At 48.5% G+C, this 17965-nt stretch overlaps 1 protein-coding gene and 1 long non-coding RNA gene across 4 annotated transcripts in view; one reads left to right on the forward strand and one right to left on the reverse strand.

Annotated features, from left to right (window-relative positions):
• WASF2 (WAS protein family member 2) overlaps positions 1-6325 on the reverse strand; it is a 73894-nt gene extending 67569 nt beyond the window's left edge. The window contains exon 1 of one of the 2 annotated variants that reach the window (XM_013973964.2): positions 6294-6325. The gene's annotated coding sequence lies outside the window, so the exon portion shown is untranslated. Of the gene's footprint in view, positions 1-2896; positions 3072-6293 lie in introns of those variants that run through there. The other variant, XM_018056745.1, reaches the window with a different exon arrangement.
• Positions 11232-14661, forward strand: LOC102185696. Of its 2 annotated transcripts, XR_001918959.1 has the most exons (5): positions 11232-11362; positions 11459-11552; positions 12162-13450; positions 13632-13776; positions 14603-14661. It is a non-coding gene; the product is annotated as an uncharacterized LOC102185696 (long non-coding RNA). The 2 variants fall into 2 exon arrangements; XR_309829.2 differs by lacking the exons at positions 11232-11362; positions 11459-11552 and having other exon boundaries at positions 11603-13450; positions 14603-14660.

Raw genomic sequence — 17965 nt, forward strand, 5'->3', positions numbered from 1 at the left:
AATGACCTCATACTAAAGACCACCTTGAAACTTTAAATTCTGCAAACATGATTCTACAGATCCTCACCTGATTAGTCTTTCTCTGAATTATATGGGAAAAGATACAATTCTCTTAATTGCTATATAAAAATTGATGAGCACAAGACCTATAAATTACTTTTTAAAAAAAAGAGGGCAGGGATGTCTTTCAAACATCTAAGACAGAGACCAATAACAGTATTAAAAGGTAAAATTTTGTACTTGAGGAAAAATGCATATTAATGTATATTAAAATAAGAAATATGAAAGAAAAAAGTGTCTTCTATGTAATACTGTTTTCAGGACCTATGACTTTAAAATTTGCTTGGTTGACAATATTTGTCCTTGTAATTGTTCATCATATAAACTATATCCATAAAATTCCACAATTCCTTCCTTCCAAAATCCAAAAGGCTATAAAAAATATGTTTTCATTATTCATTTGGTGGCAAATCCTGACATGAAATGACTATAAATGAAATGACATGACGCTATTTATAACATTTATTTATCCCAGTTGGTGTGAACATTCTGACATTTTACTGCAGAAACAGAAGTATGTTTGATTACAAGGTGCTGCCCCACACCTTTCAGGGATGTTACATAACTTACAATATTTGTACATTTCTTTTTCAAAATTCTAAATTCAGAAGCACAACTAATCCCAAGAACCTCCCCCTGCTCACGGTACTGCAGATAAACTATACATAATTAAGACTAATCTTTTACAGAAAATATAACTGATGTTAAGAGTAAATGTAAATCTTTACATGTAATAGATAATAAATTTAATGTCTTTAACTATTCACAACTATACAATCCTGTAAAATAAAGCATTATAAAGACTTAACAAATGTCAAAAAACACACCATTTTTTGCTTTCCAATTAATGGGGACATTTGCATCATCCAATATCTAGATCAAGTCCTCTCAGGCTGAAATACACTAATTTAAATCACTGATTTTAAAAAAAAAAATCCCGAAGACTACAATTGGTAATAATGTTGAGAAAAACAATCATTCACTGACAAATAACATATTCAGTTCTGACTTTTTAAAAATTATCTCAGAAGATTTAAGATGTAAAATTCTTTCATTCTAGAATATAATCTCTGAACATAGAACATATTTCAAGTGACTTTTTCTGTGAAAGCAGAGCCTTAGACAGGGGACAGCAACAGAAAAGTCCTTAAAAACATTTCAATGGGAAAAAGAGTTTCACAGTTCTTTCCTTGCTTCCTCCTTCAGTTGCTGCTTTTCTGGTTTTAGAATTTCAAACAAAGAAAATACATATTGGCTCCAATGCTAAGAAACGCCCTCCTTCTCAGCAACTTCCTCTTCCAATTTTCTTCCCTACTGTTGACATATGAGAACAATGCACACTGCCGTCCTACCATTTTGATTAACCAAAAGCTCTGAGACTTGGAAAAATTAAGAGTTGCAATTTAGTTGCAGTACCCACTCTAGGTCCACAATCTTCACTAATCTAGAAGTCAAATAACAGGAAGCAAAAAGAAAGGACTGTTTCACTTCAAGAGGCGGGCTATTGAAACTTTCACCCCAAGAATCCAAAGAAATTTGCACTAAGAAATGGGAAATTTCTTCCATCCCAAGAAAGCTTGGCCTTCTTAGGGAGGAGAAAAAGTTACTAGGCTGGCACCATCCCAAACCAAGAGTCAAGTCTATGCACCAACAGTTAGTGAACTTCTACTGGCCATGCAATCAGGATTCAAACAGTTCTCTGAGATTCTGACACACTTCCGAGTGACTTTTACAATTCGGTAACGGTCCTTTCCAACTCACAAATTGAACAAAGGGGATGTACTTATGATTAACCATCCAGAGATTAAGACCCAGCCTGTCTCCTTGTCAGAAGTCAGTTCAAGTGTCTGGGACCCAACCCCTCCCCCATCTATGACAAAACAAACTTCCTTTAAGTAGACAGTCAATTGCCCCTTGACCAGTGATTCTCAAAGGAAACACCCTAATGTTGGTAAGCTCTGAACCTTACTGTGTGACCTTGGGCAAGTTACTCAAGTCCTCTGAAACTTATTTACCTGTAAATTCTCAAGCGTGGCTGTAAAAATTAAACAAGAACCTGTTTGACACACAGTAGGGGCACCATAAATGTTTCTTCTAACCCACCCCCAAAAAAAACCCAAGTTCTTTGGGGCCTAAATTTCAATCACAGCCCCAAGAGGCTCCAAGGATCCCTCCCTCTTCTCCGATTCTATGAAGAACTGTACAAAACTTCCCCATCTCAGAGATTCTAGAAGATCCTGGAAGACCAAGACAACCAGACCCCACCCCATTATAGTCTGGGGTCCATCCAGAGTCTTCCTCGATGGGCCCCTTTAGCCAACTTTCCCTGTTACTCTGCAGACCATCCTGGACACACACCTACACTCACGTACACTACACATTCCTCTCGACCACTCTGGCCAGAAGTCTCAAAGAGCGCTTTAATGTCTTCATGGCCGAGATGGAAACTGAGGCTCCGCCGAGAACTTGCCCAAGATCTCTGACAACGTCTGCCCGCAAAGCCTTCGTTTTACAAATGGATATAAACGAGGCCCAGAAAGGGAAATGACTTGCCCAAGGTCACACAGCGAGTTGGAAGCACAGATAAATCAGGTTGGGGTACTTTCGCTGCCTCGCGGGCCCTTCCAAGCCTCCGAGGGGGTCTCCGGGACATCTCTCTGGGGAAGGGAGTGTACTGGAAGACATCACCCCGTGCTGACCGCTCACCGGCTCTCGGTCGGTCTGCGGCTGGAGGCGCGGCACCCACTCCCCCGGAACCCTGAGCGACTCGGGAGGGGCGGCCCGACCGGGCCCGGCGCCTCACGGCTGGGCCCGCCCGCGGGGACTTGTTGCTCACCTGGTCTCGCGCGGTCGCCCTTAGCGTCAGAAAGGCTGGCCGGCCGCCCTTCTCCGCACAGGGTCTGTTCTCTCCGGCCGCCTCTCGGGCTGCCACACAGCCGGACCCCCCCCTCCCCCGCTCAGTGCGATACGCCCCCAGCCGCGCTCGCCAGGCCCGCGTCCGCCATTACGCGATTCCCCGCCCGGGGACGCAGCCACACCCCGCCAACCGCCCTGATTGGCTCGCTGTCCCACCCGCCTGGGACTTCCGGGCTTTCCATTGGCCTGAGTGGAATGTCAGTTAAAAGCTACGCAAACGACGTACTCAAGGGTACTGTCCCGGGAGCTCCACCCGAGCTACTTCCGCAATCGGAGTAAACAGCAAGGGGCAAACCAAGTGAAGTGGGGGTGGCTTTGAAACTAAACCAACCCCTATATTCAAAGTAGGAAAATCCCACTTAAAAACTCATACAAAGTGTATCGGGAGGTGCATTCTTCTTGTTAGAGTTCAAATAACCAGGATCTTTGACAGGATGAATGGGTCAAACCTATAAAGTTTCTGTGGACACCCCTAAAGTTACTGATAGTTTTGTTCCTTCCCGACCGGTCTCGGGCCGGCAGAAAGTAGGGCGGGGAGAGTGAGTCACAGGCTCCCGCCTGCCGCTAAGGGTCCTTCTGGGGTGACGCCCGGGGTCCTGGGATTGGGTGCTGGGTGTGAAAGGCCAGGGTCAGGTGAGTTGGATCCTGGTTCAGCCGCCACCGAACTCTGCGACCTCAGGCAACTCTCTCAACTTATCTGGGTCTCAGTCTGTCCTGCAAAGTAGGAGCAGTCACGTCTGCCTCTTGTCCTGCAGTGTTTAAGGATTCATGCTTGAGTGGGTATATGCACGTCTTGCCGATCATAAAAGGTTGCAGGCCGGATTCACATTGTACTTCAGTTAGTTCTCTAGAGCAACTCTTAAAGGCAGATACTGTCCTTATTTTGCAAAAGAGAAAACTAAAAACGCCATGACTTAACCCTGAGTCGCCCAGGGAATTTGAAATGACCCTGGGACTCAAACCTATATATTTTGGCTTCCATTTCTGTATTTCTCCCTTCCAGGTCTGGTGTCCCCTGAGAAAGACCTCTCCTCCAACTTGTTAGCATTCCAGGGAGATTCTTGAGGGTGCCCTCAGGCCAATCCCGCATCTCTCTGGTAACCATAGACTTAGGTGACCACTCCCTAGCTCCGAGGTTCCTGGGAAAAATAAGCCACTCCCCAGCTCCGAGGTTCCTGGGAAAAAGAAGCCAAGGGATGTACCCGAACTATTTCTGGGGGCCTAGGAACCAGGAGGTGGGTAAGGGATGACAGGTGGGTCAAAAACCCAGGTAGAATCCTGAGTAAGGACGCAGAAGCTCCAAGAGGGGCAGTCTCCATTCCAGGACTTATGTCCAGGTCTCTCTGCTCTCGGAACAGGGCTCTTTTCACCGCAGGATTGTTTTTCTCCGAAGGACTGCCTTGGCTATAATTCCTAGTCCTTTTCCCTCTCTGGAAAAGAAGGGAGCCAAAAAGGGAGTGTGAGGAGGGAGCAGCCTAAGACGTCAGAAGGACAGAAACCACCAAGTGGGTGGTGCCCATAAGGCCCCAGTGCCCGCTGAGTCAGTGACCTCCAGGCTCAAATTGGGCCATGTGGTCTGACGGCGGGCGGATGACTATTTAAATCCTGACTGTGGCCACTGGGCGCTGGGAGGCAGCAGGTGCTATGCAGAGGTCAATGACTTTAGGGCAGACTAACCTAAGATTGAATCCAAGCTCCACTACTTTGTAACTAACTCTCAGCCTCACCCAGGTCTTCTCTAAAATGGGGACAACATAGCAGTTGTGAGGATTCAGTAAGTTAATTGTGGAATTAATGAGTCATGTGTGTAAAGTGCCTGATAGCTATTTATTCATTCATGGATTCATCCATTCAGTAAAAAAATTATTACACACCAACCATGTGTAAGGCAGCCTGCCAGCAGTGTAGCTACAATGGTAAGCAAAACAGACTCATACCTTCATGGGGCTTACAGTTTGATGAGGAAGCAAGTTGTTAAATGATCAGACAAATCAAAAGCTATGATAAGGAATAAGGAGGCAAAGTACAATGTGTTTATGAGAATGAATGTCAGGAACTGAGATGGGGTCTCAGGAAGCTGAAGAGATGAGTTGATGAATGGGGATTAACTAAGCTGCAGATGGTTGGAAGAAGTGTTGGAGGCCAAGAGAAAGCATGCTAAAAGCATCTAGGCCCAGGCCCATGGGGGTGAATTGCAGCATTGGGGAGAGAACTTGCTGTGGGCCTAAACAAATAAGGTGTTACAGGCTAAGGCAACTGGCGTGAAAGTGAGGCCATTCTCCAAGGGTCTCTGTTCTTTTCTGGTAGTGCCTGAGTGTTGACATCAACCTCCCTGGGCTTGAATCTTGGCTCTGCCATCTCACCTTGAACCATGTGACCTGAAGCAGTCACCACACCTCTCTGTACCTCAGCTCCTCTTCCAGTCAGTGGGGATAGTGGTAGAATAAGGTGAGGGAGTGAGGATTCAGTGTGGAAATGTGTATAAGACACTCTGGCACATAGAAGGCACTTCACAAATGATGTTTAGCCTTCACAGCATGGAGGGAGGTGAGCCTAAGGCAGCATATCCAGTAGATGAATAATGCTAATACTAATTGGCAATTAGTGTTAACTGATTAATACTGATATTGGGAGAGAGCTGACACAAGCTCCTGGGCACCACGCAAGTTGTCATCTGACTTTAATTGTCATAAAAGACTTTGGAGCCAGGCAAGCCTGGGTTCAAGTCACATCTGTACCATTTCCTGCCAGTGTGACCTTGGGCAGGTGACTTCACCTCTCTGAACCTCAGTTTCCTTATCTGTAAAATGGGGGTGATAATTGCTCCTGATTCTCAGAGATGTGAAGATGATCACATCTTTATCTCAAATGCAGGGACTTCCCTGGTGGTCCAGTGGTTAAGAATTCACCTGCCATTTCAGAAGACATGGGTTCAATCCCTGGTCAGGGAACCAAGATGCCACATGCTGCAGGGCAACTGGAGCACAACTACAGAGCCCCGTGCTCTGGCACTTGCACATCACAACGATAGCTCCTGCATGCTGCAACTAAGACCTGATGCAGCCGTAAATAAATATTAAAAATGTGAAGTAATTAGCACAGTGATTGGCACATAGCTGCAGCTGTTGAATGTTCGCCTTAATTATTATTATTGATGTCGGCAGTTACTGTCTGTACGAGGTAAGATTCTGGTGCTTTGCTTGAAGGTTGTCTGGCAACAGGAGACTTCATTTCTCCTTTCAGGCAATGGAGATAGGTTACTTTCAGAAGCGGAGGTGCTGTGCATCTTAATACTAATAACTAATCTTGAGACTTACCTGACAGTCAAGGTTAGCACTCCACACTTTTATTGCCAAGAGCATGGGTTCGATCCCTGGTTGGGGACCTAAGGTCCACAAGCCACATGGTGCTGCCAAAAAAAAAACATAACTGTTACTAATAATAAGCACTAACATTGAGCATTTGCTATGTGCCAGCCATGGGGTAAGTGCTTTACTCATACATTCTTACAGCAGGCCTATAATTTAGGTCCTGTTGTTGTCATTTTCCAAATGAGATAAAGGAAGCACAGAGAGGTCAAGTGACTTACCCAAGGCCAAACAGTCAAGAAACAATATGACTGTATTGGTGTTTTGGGGGAGGGAGGTGGGAGGGGGGTTCAGGATAAGGGGGCACAGGTACACCCATGGCTGATTCATGTCAATGTATGGCAAAAACCACTACAATATTGTAAAGTAATTAGCCTCCAATTAAATAAATTAATTTTAAAAAAGAAACAATATGACTGCAATTTAAACCCAACCTTGGAATTTGAGAGGGCTTGGTGCTTTTGAGAGGCAAGCCCTCTCTCTAGTACCCAAGGAGTTCTCACCTGGAACGATGAAATAATCATTGCTGCTAAGTCCCAGGTTCTGAAGACCAAACGCTGTTCCTTTCCCACCAGTTCTAGAAAATAACCCTTGCCTGTTCCCTGTCCTCGACGGCTGATAAGATCAGGGAACATAACTTCTCCCTCTACAAGGGGAAGCAGGAAGACACATCAAGTCACCAGAACTGGTTTGAGTCCCAACTGTGCCACTTAATGGTTCTGTCCTAGCCAAGTCACACCCCGTCTTTGAGCCTCAGTTTCCTTGTCTATAAAATAGGGATGATAATAGCTCTGCCTCCTAGGGCTGTTGTGAGGAGCAGAAAAAACAAGTCCTGCATGAACTATAAAGTACTCTTCAGCACAAGGCTTCCTCTCCTTGTTGCTATGGGGATGGCGAGCACTCCAGAAAAGCAGTCACAGCCAGTATAGCGCATACCAGGCAGATTGCCATCTCTGGAAACAGTCCTGGATTCGAGTCCCAGATCTGCCTCTTACTCCTGTGTGACCTTGGGGCAGTCAGCCTCAGTCTTCTCATCTATAAAATGGAGTGAATCGTACTGATCTTATAGGGCTGGAGGGAGCACAAGCACAGTGAAAGAAGGCACCAAACGCCATGAACCCATGCCTGTTACAGAACTGCCAGAGCACAGGGATTCAGGGCAGAGGGACCACAGAGAATCACGCTGACCCCTTCACACAACCCCTGCCTGAAGGCAAGAGGGTGGAGAGGACTGTGCTCAGAGGCAGAATGGTCTCCAAGCCACTGCCCTGCCTCTGGCATCCTTAGCTCAGGCTGGGTCCACTGCATCTCTCTCTCTCTCCCTCCCTCCCTCTCGTCAAACAAGTTCTTCTCCACTGAGCAATCCCAGGGGGCCCCCGAACCTCGGTTCCAGCCAAGCTTGCAGGCTTTCCCCGCCTCCACATCCTGAATCCACAGCCTTTGCATTTGCCATTCCTTCCACCTGGAATGCTCTCTCCTCCTCCCCGGAGCGACTTTGATGGGGGAAGGTGGGGGGAGGGGGGGCGGTGCTGGAGGGGAAGGATCTGGAATGATGCTCCCCCACCACCTCACTCCCCTTGCCTGCAACCCCCACGGCAAGCCTGACCTCCCCCCATCCCAGCATGGGGGATGAGACAGCACTGGGAGGGGGAGGAGGAGGGGGAGGACTCAAGTGAAGGGCCCTCTGTGGGGTTTTTCACCTGCTCAGAAGAGGCAGACGGAAATGAAAGCTCTAGAAAAATGCCTGCCGCTCTGCTCCTGAGGCCCCAGCTCGGCGAAGCCTCCCCCTGCCTTCCCACTGTGCCATCTTCTCTCCCTCCCCCCTCCTCCTGCAGGCAGGTGCCACATAGTCAAGGAACACGGGTGGGCGGGCAGACCAGAAAGCCTTGAGTTCAAATCCCATTCCTGCCGCTTAGCCAGGGAGTGGCCTCCGCAAGCTGTTTGGCCTGCTTACACCTCATTTCTTGATAAAAGGAGACAACAATCCCTTCTCAGGCCGCTGTGAGGACTAAACAGGGAAGCCAGATGAAAGTGCCCAGCACAACCAAAGCGCTCAGCAATGGAGTTGGTAACAGTGATGGCAACACACCCAGTGCCCACGTGTGCCTGGCACAGCTCTCAGCACCTGGCAAATATTAGTCTACTTGATTCCTGGTGAGGTGGATCCCATTACTGTGAGGGATTACTGACTGCAACGTCCACCCTGGCCAGGCACCATAGTAACCATTTGCATGAGCTGTTTTATGACGGGTCCTGGTAAGGAACACAGACCTAATAAGCCACCACCAACCGGAAGAGTTCAGGAAAGGTCAAAGGGAAATACCACATGTCCGACCACCTCCCAGAATCCTTCTCTCTGGCATCCATTTGGCTGGACAAGGCATGCACCACCAGGAAGCACTCTGAGTCAGAATGATTGCCTAAAGACAACCCGGAAACTAATCCTATCACCATAAAACCCGAGACTGAGAGCCACGTGGCAGAGCAGTTGTCCTGGCTTCCCTTACCCTACTGCCCTCAGCCCGGGCGCCCTTTCCCAATAAAATCTCTTGCTTTGTCAGCATATGTGTCTCCTTGGACAAGTCATTTCTGAGAGTTAGACAAGAGTCCAGTTTTGGACCCTGGAAGGGGTCCCTTATTACCATCCCTCATTTTACAGATGAGGACACTGAGGCACAGAGAGGCTCTATAATCTGCGCAAGGCCACACAGCCCACAAGAGGCAGAGCTTAGCTCTGTTCTTACCCTTTGCACCCTGGTGCTCTCAGTGGTGGTTGTTTTATTTGCTGTTATCTGTACTGACTCTGTGCCCTCAGTAAGTGCATGTTATTCTTTTTTTTCCCTCCCACCTTCAAAATCCTGCCTGAATTTTCTCTCCTTTGTAGCGTCTTCTAGTCTATTCATCTAGTGAGCCTCTACTGCTGACGGCTCTTGCCAGACCTGTGCAGGGCACTGGCAATCCAGGGATCCATCCACCCAGTCTCTGCCCTCGAGTGACTCCCAATCTAGTGAGGGAGAAAAACACATACATAAAAGCTACACATACATAGGACTTCCCAGGTAGTCCAGTGGCTAAGACTCTGAGCTCCCAGTTCTGAGCTCCAGTTCTATCCCTGATCAGGGAACTGGATCCCACAGACCACAACTAAAGAGCCCACATGCTGCAACTGAAAGAGGCCAAGTGCCACAACTAAGACCTGGTGAAGCCAAATAAATATGTAAATAAATATTTTTTAAAAATAAAACTCTCTAACAGCAAAAGGAAAAGTACAAGAATTAAAAAAAAAAAAACCACATACATTATTTGAAAGAAAGAGAGAAACACCGATTGCAGCAGGAGCTGCGAGCCCACAGAAGCATAGAACTTAACTGGAGGATTGGGGCAGGCTTACCAAAAGAGGGATCATTTGAGTAGGGTCTTGAAAGGCAGATAGGAGTTCCTCAAACAAAGTTATAATATAGAGACATAGAATATGATGTACAGTGCAAACCCTGCAAAGGAGACTGAATCTATAAAGGCTAGATACTAACATGCTGGATGAGATGGCTGGATGGCATCATGGACTCGATGGACATGAGTCTGAGTGAACTCCGGGAGATGGTGATGGACAGGGAGGCCTGGCATGCTGTGATTCATGGGGTCGCAAAGAGTTGGACACGACTGAGCGACTAAACTGAACTGAACTGAACTAACATGCTGGGGTAAGTTCTATGCTAGGTCTTCTGGGCACTGCAGATAAAGAGGTGAAAGAAATGCCCCCAGGGAGTTTACAGACTTGGAATCAGGGAATAGAAAGCAATAAGTAAAGCAAAAACAGCAGTATTAAAGAAGAATCCAGAGAGGCTTTGGGACTACCAAAAAAGAGAGACCTAAACCTGTCAAGGGGTCGGTGAAGGCTTCCTGGAGGAGTAGTTGATGCCTGTGCTAAGTCACCTCAATGGTGTCCAACTCATTGTGACCCTGTGGACTGTAGCCCATCGGGCTCACCTTTCCATGGGATTCTCCAAGCAGTACTGGAGTGGGTTGCCATGCCCTCCTCCAGAGGATCTTCCCAACCCAGGGATCAAACCTGCGTCTCTTATGTCTCCTGCGGTGGCAGGTGGGTTTTTCGTCACTAGCATTGCCTGGGAAGCCGGTTGATATCTAGGCTGAGATTTAAAGATCAGGGCCAAGGAACTGTCCTGGTGGTTCAGTGGCTGAGACTTGGCACTCCCAATGCAGGGAGCTCGGGTTTGATCCCTGGTCAGGGAATTTGATCCCAGAAGCCACAACTAAGAATTCGCATGCCATAACTAAAATTCCACATGCCGCAAAGAAGATGGAAGATCCTGTGTGCCACAACTAAGACCCAACACAACCAAATGAAAAACTTTTTTATTTTTTTATTGAAGGATAATTGCTTTACAGAATTTTGTTGTTTTCTGTCAAACCTCAACCTGAATCAGCCATAGGTGTATCCCTTTTGAACTTCCCTCCCATCTCCCTCCCCATCCCCCCTCTAGGTTGATACAGAGCCCCTGTTTGAATTTCTTAGCCACACAGCAAATTCCCCCTTGGCTATCTGTTTTACATATGGTAATGTAAGTTTCCAATAAATATTTTTTTAAATAAAAAAAGGAAAAATCAGAGCCAGATTATGTCAACCTACCACCACCCAGCCCATATGTAAATTCAACATAAAAAAACGAAACTAACTGTAAGAGTAAGGAACTCAAATAAACTTCAGATGTTTGCCATGAATACTATTTAAATGTTTTTTAAATTATCAAACATCAGATTATTTTTAAAAATTGTTTTTGGTGTCCCTGCTTTGCTGGTGTCCTGAATACACGTTCCTCTGCTTGTTGGGTAATCTGACAAGGTAACTGACCAGAGGGAGTCAGCCAGGTGAGAGCTGGGGAAGGGTGTGGCAGGCAGGGGGTAATTTCTTGTAAGTACAAAGGCCCAGAGGCAAGAGAAAGATGGCTGTGTTGGGAGAAAAAGGAAATCCTTTGATGCGATCCGGCAAATGGAAAGAGGTGGGGGATGGAGAATTGGACTGGATTCTAAGGGTGCTGGGGAGGCACGGAAGGGTTTTAACTGGGATGTGACGTGATCAAATGTTCCTTTTGCAGGATCACCCTGAATATTGCTAGAGACCTTTTGACGGTTTGAAATCATTCATGCAAGAGACACCAAGTACCCAGGATGTTTCAAGCACTGACCCAGGTCCTGAGGCTGCAACAGATAATTAATTAAGGGTTCCGCAGACAGAGCAAGACCTGGCGGGGACATTGAGTGCCCCGCTACGGAGGAGTCTGAGTGGATAGAGGCTTGGAGTGTGGAAGTGTATGGCTTTCACAAAAAGAAAGCCAAGCCCTGGTGCTGGATGACGAAGCAGTGAGATGGGAGATGGTGCTCAGGGAACTTGCAGGGGACTCGTAGAGGAGAAAAAAGGGATGAAAGCGGGAGTAGAGGCAGTGGGTTAGGGGTGAAAACCCCTGCTCCATGTAACCTCCCTAGAAAGTGGCCAAGTGGGCAGAGGGCAGAGGCCCTGGCCAACGCCATCAGCCCCCCATGCTTCCTGAGCTCTGCTGAGCCCTCCTCCTGGCTCCAGAAGTCAGACGAAACCCTGAAGGAGAGCAGAGGCGGGTGAGGAGGGGGTGGGCGGGAAACAAGCCCAGGCCTCTCACCCCAGCAGGGCCTTCCTTCCCAGCGGCTGGAGCCAACCCTGCTGAGGAGCCAGAGGTTACAGGGAAGGATTAAGGAGTTGGTTGCTTTTTTACCCAAATTGTGGCTGCATTTCTCTCTCTCTCTCTCTTTTTTTTTTTTTTAAAGAAAAATGTTCCTGTACACGCACCCGGAGGCTTTTGCAGGAGGCGGCTGTTGGAGAACCGGGAAAACAAGCCAAGAAACAAGAGAGAGGAAAAAGACCACGCCTCGCTTGGCAGATTCCTAATGGCCCAGGAGACCTGAGGCTTTACAGTGGGAGGCCGGTGGGGGCTGGCTCGGGTGGGAGGGAAGGGCAGGCCGAAGGACAGCCACTTGCTGGCCAGTGACCTTGGGCGGGCTGCTGCCTGCTTCCCTCTGGTGAGAATGGGGAGGAGGGGGCAGGGGCCGGGCTGGCCGGCTGAGGTCACAGGAAGGCCCCTTCCAGCCTGAAACGCGATCTCGGGATGTGGGGCCTGCCAACCTGCAGCGACCCTGGGCCAGCAGAGATGAAAGGCTGCCTGTCCCCGGCTTCCGGACCCCCGAGGCCCCAGTGCCTCCAACTTGAAGGGCAGCAAAGCGGCTGCAGCTGGCTGAACCCGGTTACTGGGCTCCCCCCACCACCACTACCACCACCGCCACCACCCTCCCACACCACCTGATGTCCTTCAACCCTCCCTTCCCTGTTTTGCAGAGGACACTCGGAGCCCAGAGAGGGCTGGTGACCTGCCCGAGGTCACACAGCAAGTTGGAGGCTGAGCCAGGACTCACCACAAAGTCTTTGGATTCCGAAGCCAGGCCTCATTCCCTTTCCTGGAAACTTGGCTGCCTGGGGGGGCTTACCCTGGGGAGTTGGAGAGACCCAGGGTTAGGGAGGACAGTTGGGAGCTGTGTCTGTTTGAAGTCACAGCTTAATGTTGATTAAAGTGCCTTAAAAAAAAAAAAAAAAAAGACGAAAGGAACGTTCCCAGCCCCTGCCATGAGCCTGGACTTGCTCTGCTGGCAGGGGAAGGAACAGTGGCCAGCTGCGGCCTCAGTTCCTGCTGCTCCCGCCCCAGCAGACAGAGGGACAAAGGCCTCTTCTCAGCCTGTCCCCTCCAGCCCCCTGGATCAGAGCAACAACCAGGAGGCTCTGTCACTGACCAGCTAAGTCCCTGTTTCTCTCTAGGTCTTAGTGCCCTTTCTGGAAAATGGGGGCAGAGTATCTGCCTGACCTACTTCTCAGCACCATTTTGAGGTTTCAAAGAGGGAGAGTTAACAGAAATACAAACCTCTCAGCACCTCCTTCTGCCTGAGGGTCGGCCGCCTCTGAGACCCCTCTCCCTCACCCTTAAACCGGCCAGCCCCAGTGCTCAGCGGGGACCATCCCTCACTTTGGGGAGCCCTCTCTCACCTCCAGACTGTGCTGCTCCTTCAAGGTATTTATCCCCGTTGTAATTAAATAATTAATTGTGTAGTTGGATCTGTCTCCCCACTAAAAGGTGAACTCTGTAATAATAATAATAGCTGACACAAAATGCTTACCCAGTGCCAGCGACTTTCCATGCATTAACCCATTTAATCCCTGTGCTGGGTACAGTTAGTTTTCCCATTTTACAGATGAAGAAACTGAGAAAAGGAAAGATAGAGTCATGTACCAGAAGTCACAAGCAAGCTGGAAGCTGAGCCAGGACTCAGTCCAAGAAGTAGCAGAACAAGGATTCAGATGCAGACCCCAGGCTGCAATCAGTAAGCCACTAATGAGGTTAGTTCAGTTTGTTCCTTGTCCATCCTAGCTCAGAATATCTGGCATTCAGTAAGTGCTCCATATGTATCGGGTGACCAAGGACAAAAGCAAGCAATGAATGCATTTGGGTATTTGGAGAAGACTAAGCGGTGTTGGAGAAGACTCTTGAGAGTCCCTTGGACTGCAAGAAGATCAAACCAGTCAATCCTAAAGGAAAATCAGTCCTGGGTGTTCATTGAAAGGACTGATGCTCAAGCTGAAGCTCCAATACTTTGGCCACCTGATGTGAAGAGCTGACTCGTTAGAAAAGACCCTGATGCTGGGAAAGATTGAAGGCGGGAGGAGAAGGGGACGACAGAGAACGAGATGGTTGGTTGGTATCACTGACTCAATGGACGAGTTTGAGCAAGGGTGGTTAAGGACAGGGGAGCCTGGTGTGCTGCAGTCCATGGGGTCGCAAAGAGTCAGACAAGACTCAGCGACTGAACAACAACTGAGCACCATCCAGGGGTGAGTTTTGCAGGTGCCATGTGGAGCAAAGCCCTGATTAAGGGAGGCGGTACCCAATATATTGTTAAAGACCTGTTATTAAGCTTCTTTCTGGAACATAACAGGCCCCAAACCTGGGACATCATCTGTGATTCCTCCTTCCACTTCATCTGCCAGAGCCATTTAGCCCCCAGGTTCTGCTTGCCGTCTCCCAGGGCACCCCATCTTCTCCATCCTTCAACCCCTATCTTTTCCTTGGATTTTTGTAGCAACGCTTACACAGGGTTCTCTGTCTCTAATTTCTTCTCCTTTGAGCTGGGGACTTCCCTAATTAGGAATCTACTTGCCAATACAGGAGACACAGGTTCTATCCTTGGTCCAGGAAGATCCCGCATGCCATGTGGTAACCAAGCCCATGCGCCACAGCTACTGAAGCCGTCACACCCTGGAGCCTGTGCTTCGCGACAAGAGATGGCACCTCAGTGAGAAGCCCATGAACCGCAATGAAGACCCAGTGTAGCCAAAAATAAATAAAAAGTTTAAAAGTGGTTAAAGTGAAGTTGCTCAGTTGTTTTGGACTCTTTGCAACCCCATGGACTGTAGCCTACCACGCTCCTCCATCCACGGGATTTTCCAGGCAAGAGTACTGGTGTGAGTTGCCATTTCCTTCTCCAGAGGATCTTCCCAACCCAGGGATCTAACCTGGGTCTCTGGCATTGTAGGCAGACGCTTCACCATCTGAGCCACCAGGGAAGTCACTTAAAAGTGGTAATAAATAAAACCAGAAAGCTAATTGTGTGTCCCATCCCTCTTTACTCCCTCCCTCACTAATGAACTTTGCATGGCTCCCCACTGCTCTCTGGATAAAGGCTGCACTTCTCACCAAGGCTTCTACCACCCAAATCTCTGCCTCCCCCTAGCAGTCTCCCCACCAGTCTCACCTCCTACCCTTCTCCACATGTCCTTTGCCCAAACCACTCTATGTAGGAGAAGTTAAGAGTGTGGAAGACCTAGGTTCAAGTCTGAATTTTGCCATTTACCAGATGTGGAAGTTTGTAAACAAATCAGTTCCCTTCTCTAAGCCTCAGTTACCACATCTGGGAAAATGGGCATAATTATAATGCTTCTTCATAGATTCATCATAAGGATTAAATGAATACATAGGGTGCTGAGCACAGCACCCAACACTCCCAATAGTTCCGGTAATTCTTACCCTTTGCTACAAAGACCATTTCCTACTGTCAGTCTTATAATTCTTTATGACCCAGCTCAAATGTCACCTCTTGGAGGAGATCTCGCTTGATATTCACACTCTGTTCCCCAAGTGAAATCAGCCTGACTTTCCAGGCTCACTTGCACTTTGCACCTCTGTGAAGCACTTGTAATATTGTTGCACCCTTTCCCCCATTACCCCAAGAGTTCCTGGAGAGCAGGAACACCACCTTCTTAACTCTAGCCCCTGCCTGGAGTGCAGCTCAAAAAGTGTAGGTAATATTGAATGGAGGCACCACTTTCAGCGCCTTTCTCTCTTTTTTTTTTTTTTGGTTGTGCTGGGTCTTCGTCGCTTTTGTGTGGGCTTTCTCTGTTTGCAGAGAGTGGGTGCTACTCTTCTTTGGGGTACGCAGGGTTCTCCTCGCACCCACTACTCTCTTGTTGCAGAGCACAGGCTCTAGGCACGTGGGGGTTTCAGTAGTTGCACCTCTAGGACCATGGAGCATGTGTTTAGTTGCTCTGCAGCGCATGGAATCTGCCCAGGCCAGGATTCAAACTTGCGTCCCCTGCACTGGCAGGGGGATTCTTACACACTGCACCACCAGGGAAGTCCCTCAGTGCCTTTCTTGAGCGCCTTGCAGGCAGGAGGCCTGAGTGATGCTGGGACCTGGCTGCCCGAGTCCCACTCCAGCTCTGGCACAGGTATGTTGGTATGCGAGTGGGAGTGGAAGTGGGCAGAAGAAACCCCTGACCTCTGCGCTCTTTCCTCCCGCCGGGCCTCTGCAGTCCTCTGAGGGAGGACGAGATGGGAGGAGGCACAGGTGCTGAGCAGGGGTGAGGTGGGGCTATAGCCAGAGCTGGGGCGCGAGTGGGAGCTGGCAGACTCCAGCTGCTCCAAGACCAGGGCTGGGCCCGCAGGACAGAGCCTCACAGCCCAAGTCCCCGCCTGCCATGCCCCGCCTTATCCTGGCACCTGCATGAAGTGACTTTTCAGGTTGTAAAACTACATCTTGATCTGCAAGAAAGCAGAATCCAAGCCTGGCCTTGTCTAGTTGCTGAGCAGGGAAGAAGGGGAGTGTTCCCTTTTATTCTCTTTTTGTGTAGGCAACCCCTTGCAATCCCAGACACATCGAAGGAGGTAGCATTCTTTGCAAACCCAGGTTAAGGTCAATTTATCTCCCAACTGTTGCTTCAGTTGCTTCTCCTGCCACTCCCCCTATTCAGAACCCTCCTCTCAGGGCCTAGCACCCTCAGGATAAAGTCCCAACTCCAAACCCAAGCCATAAAGTCCTGGGTAGTCTGGCTTCCGCCTCCTCTTGCACTTTTGCTCACTGCCTCCATGTCTTCTGGCCTTTCCAGCATACCTTGCCCCTTCCTTCCTCTGGGCCTTCACACATACTGTTTTCTCTGTCTTGAATGCTTTTCCCCATCCCCTGATAATTCTGTTTTATGTTGAGTGCTTTTGATTTCTAAGAAATCTCTGCCTATCCCAAGATCGTGAAGGTACGCCCATTTATTTTCTTCTAGGAGTTTATAGCGGAGAAGGCAATGGCACCGCACTCCAGTACTCTTGCCTGGAAAATCCCATGGACGGAGGAGCCTGGTGGGCTGCAGTCCATGGGGTCGCTAAGAGTCGGACACGACTGAGCCACTTCACTTTCACTTTTCACTTTCATGCATTGGAGAAGGAAATGGCAGCCCACTCCAGTGTTCTTGCCTGGAGAATCCCAGGAACGGCAGAGCCTGGTGGGCTGCCGTCTATGGGGTTGCACAGAGTCGGACATGATTGAAGCAACTTAGCAGCAGCAGCAGCAGCAGGAGTTTATAGTGTTAGCTTTCACATTTAGGTCCCTGATTCTTCGTGGTGTGTTGTCAGGTAGGGGCTGAGACTCATTCCTGCTCTAATTCCTACTCATTTTTTTTTCAGTCTTTTGGCTGCACTGGATCTTTATTGTGGTACGCGGGGTCTTTCGTTGCGGCATGCAGGCTTTCTCTAGCTGTGCTACAGGGCTTCTCCCTGCAACGCCTGGGCTTTTCTTGTTGTGGGGTGTGGGCTTAATTACCCCATGGCATGTGGGATCTTAGTTCCCTGACCAGAGATTGAACCCATGTACCCTGCACTGGAAGGCAAATTCGTAACCGCTGGAACACCAGGGAAGTTTCTCCTGCTCATTTTTGACAGTTCAGCTTATCCCTCACCTCCTCTGAGAAGACTTCTTTGACTGCTCCAAGACTAGATCAGTTCCTCCCATTCCATAACCCAGAGCACCCTCTATTTTATTGTAGCACTTGTCACAATCGTAATTAAACAATTATTTGTGTAATTAGTTGTTTAACATCTCATCTCCTCTTGCATACTGTAGCTCTCTGAACCCAGTGCCTGTGAAGGTCTTCTTTAAAAACTTTGTACTGAAAGAGACATTCCGAAAACCGCTCCTATCGAAATATGCAGCTTGATAAATTTTCACAAATGGAACACACCATGTAACCGGTACCCAGACCACCA

Source organism: Capra hircus, chromosome 2, assembly GCF_001704415.2.
Source record: "Capra hircus breed San Clemente chromosome 2, ASM170441v1, whole genome shotgun sequence".
NCBI lineage: Eukaryota > Metazoa > Chordata > Mammalia > Artiodactyla > Bovidae > Capra > Capra hircus.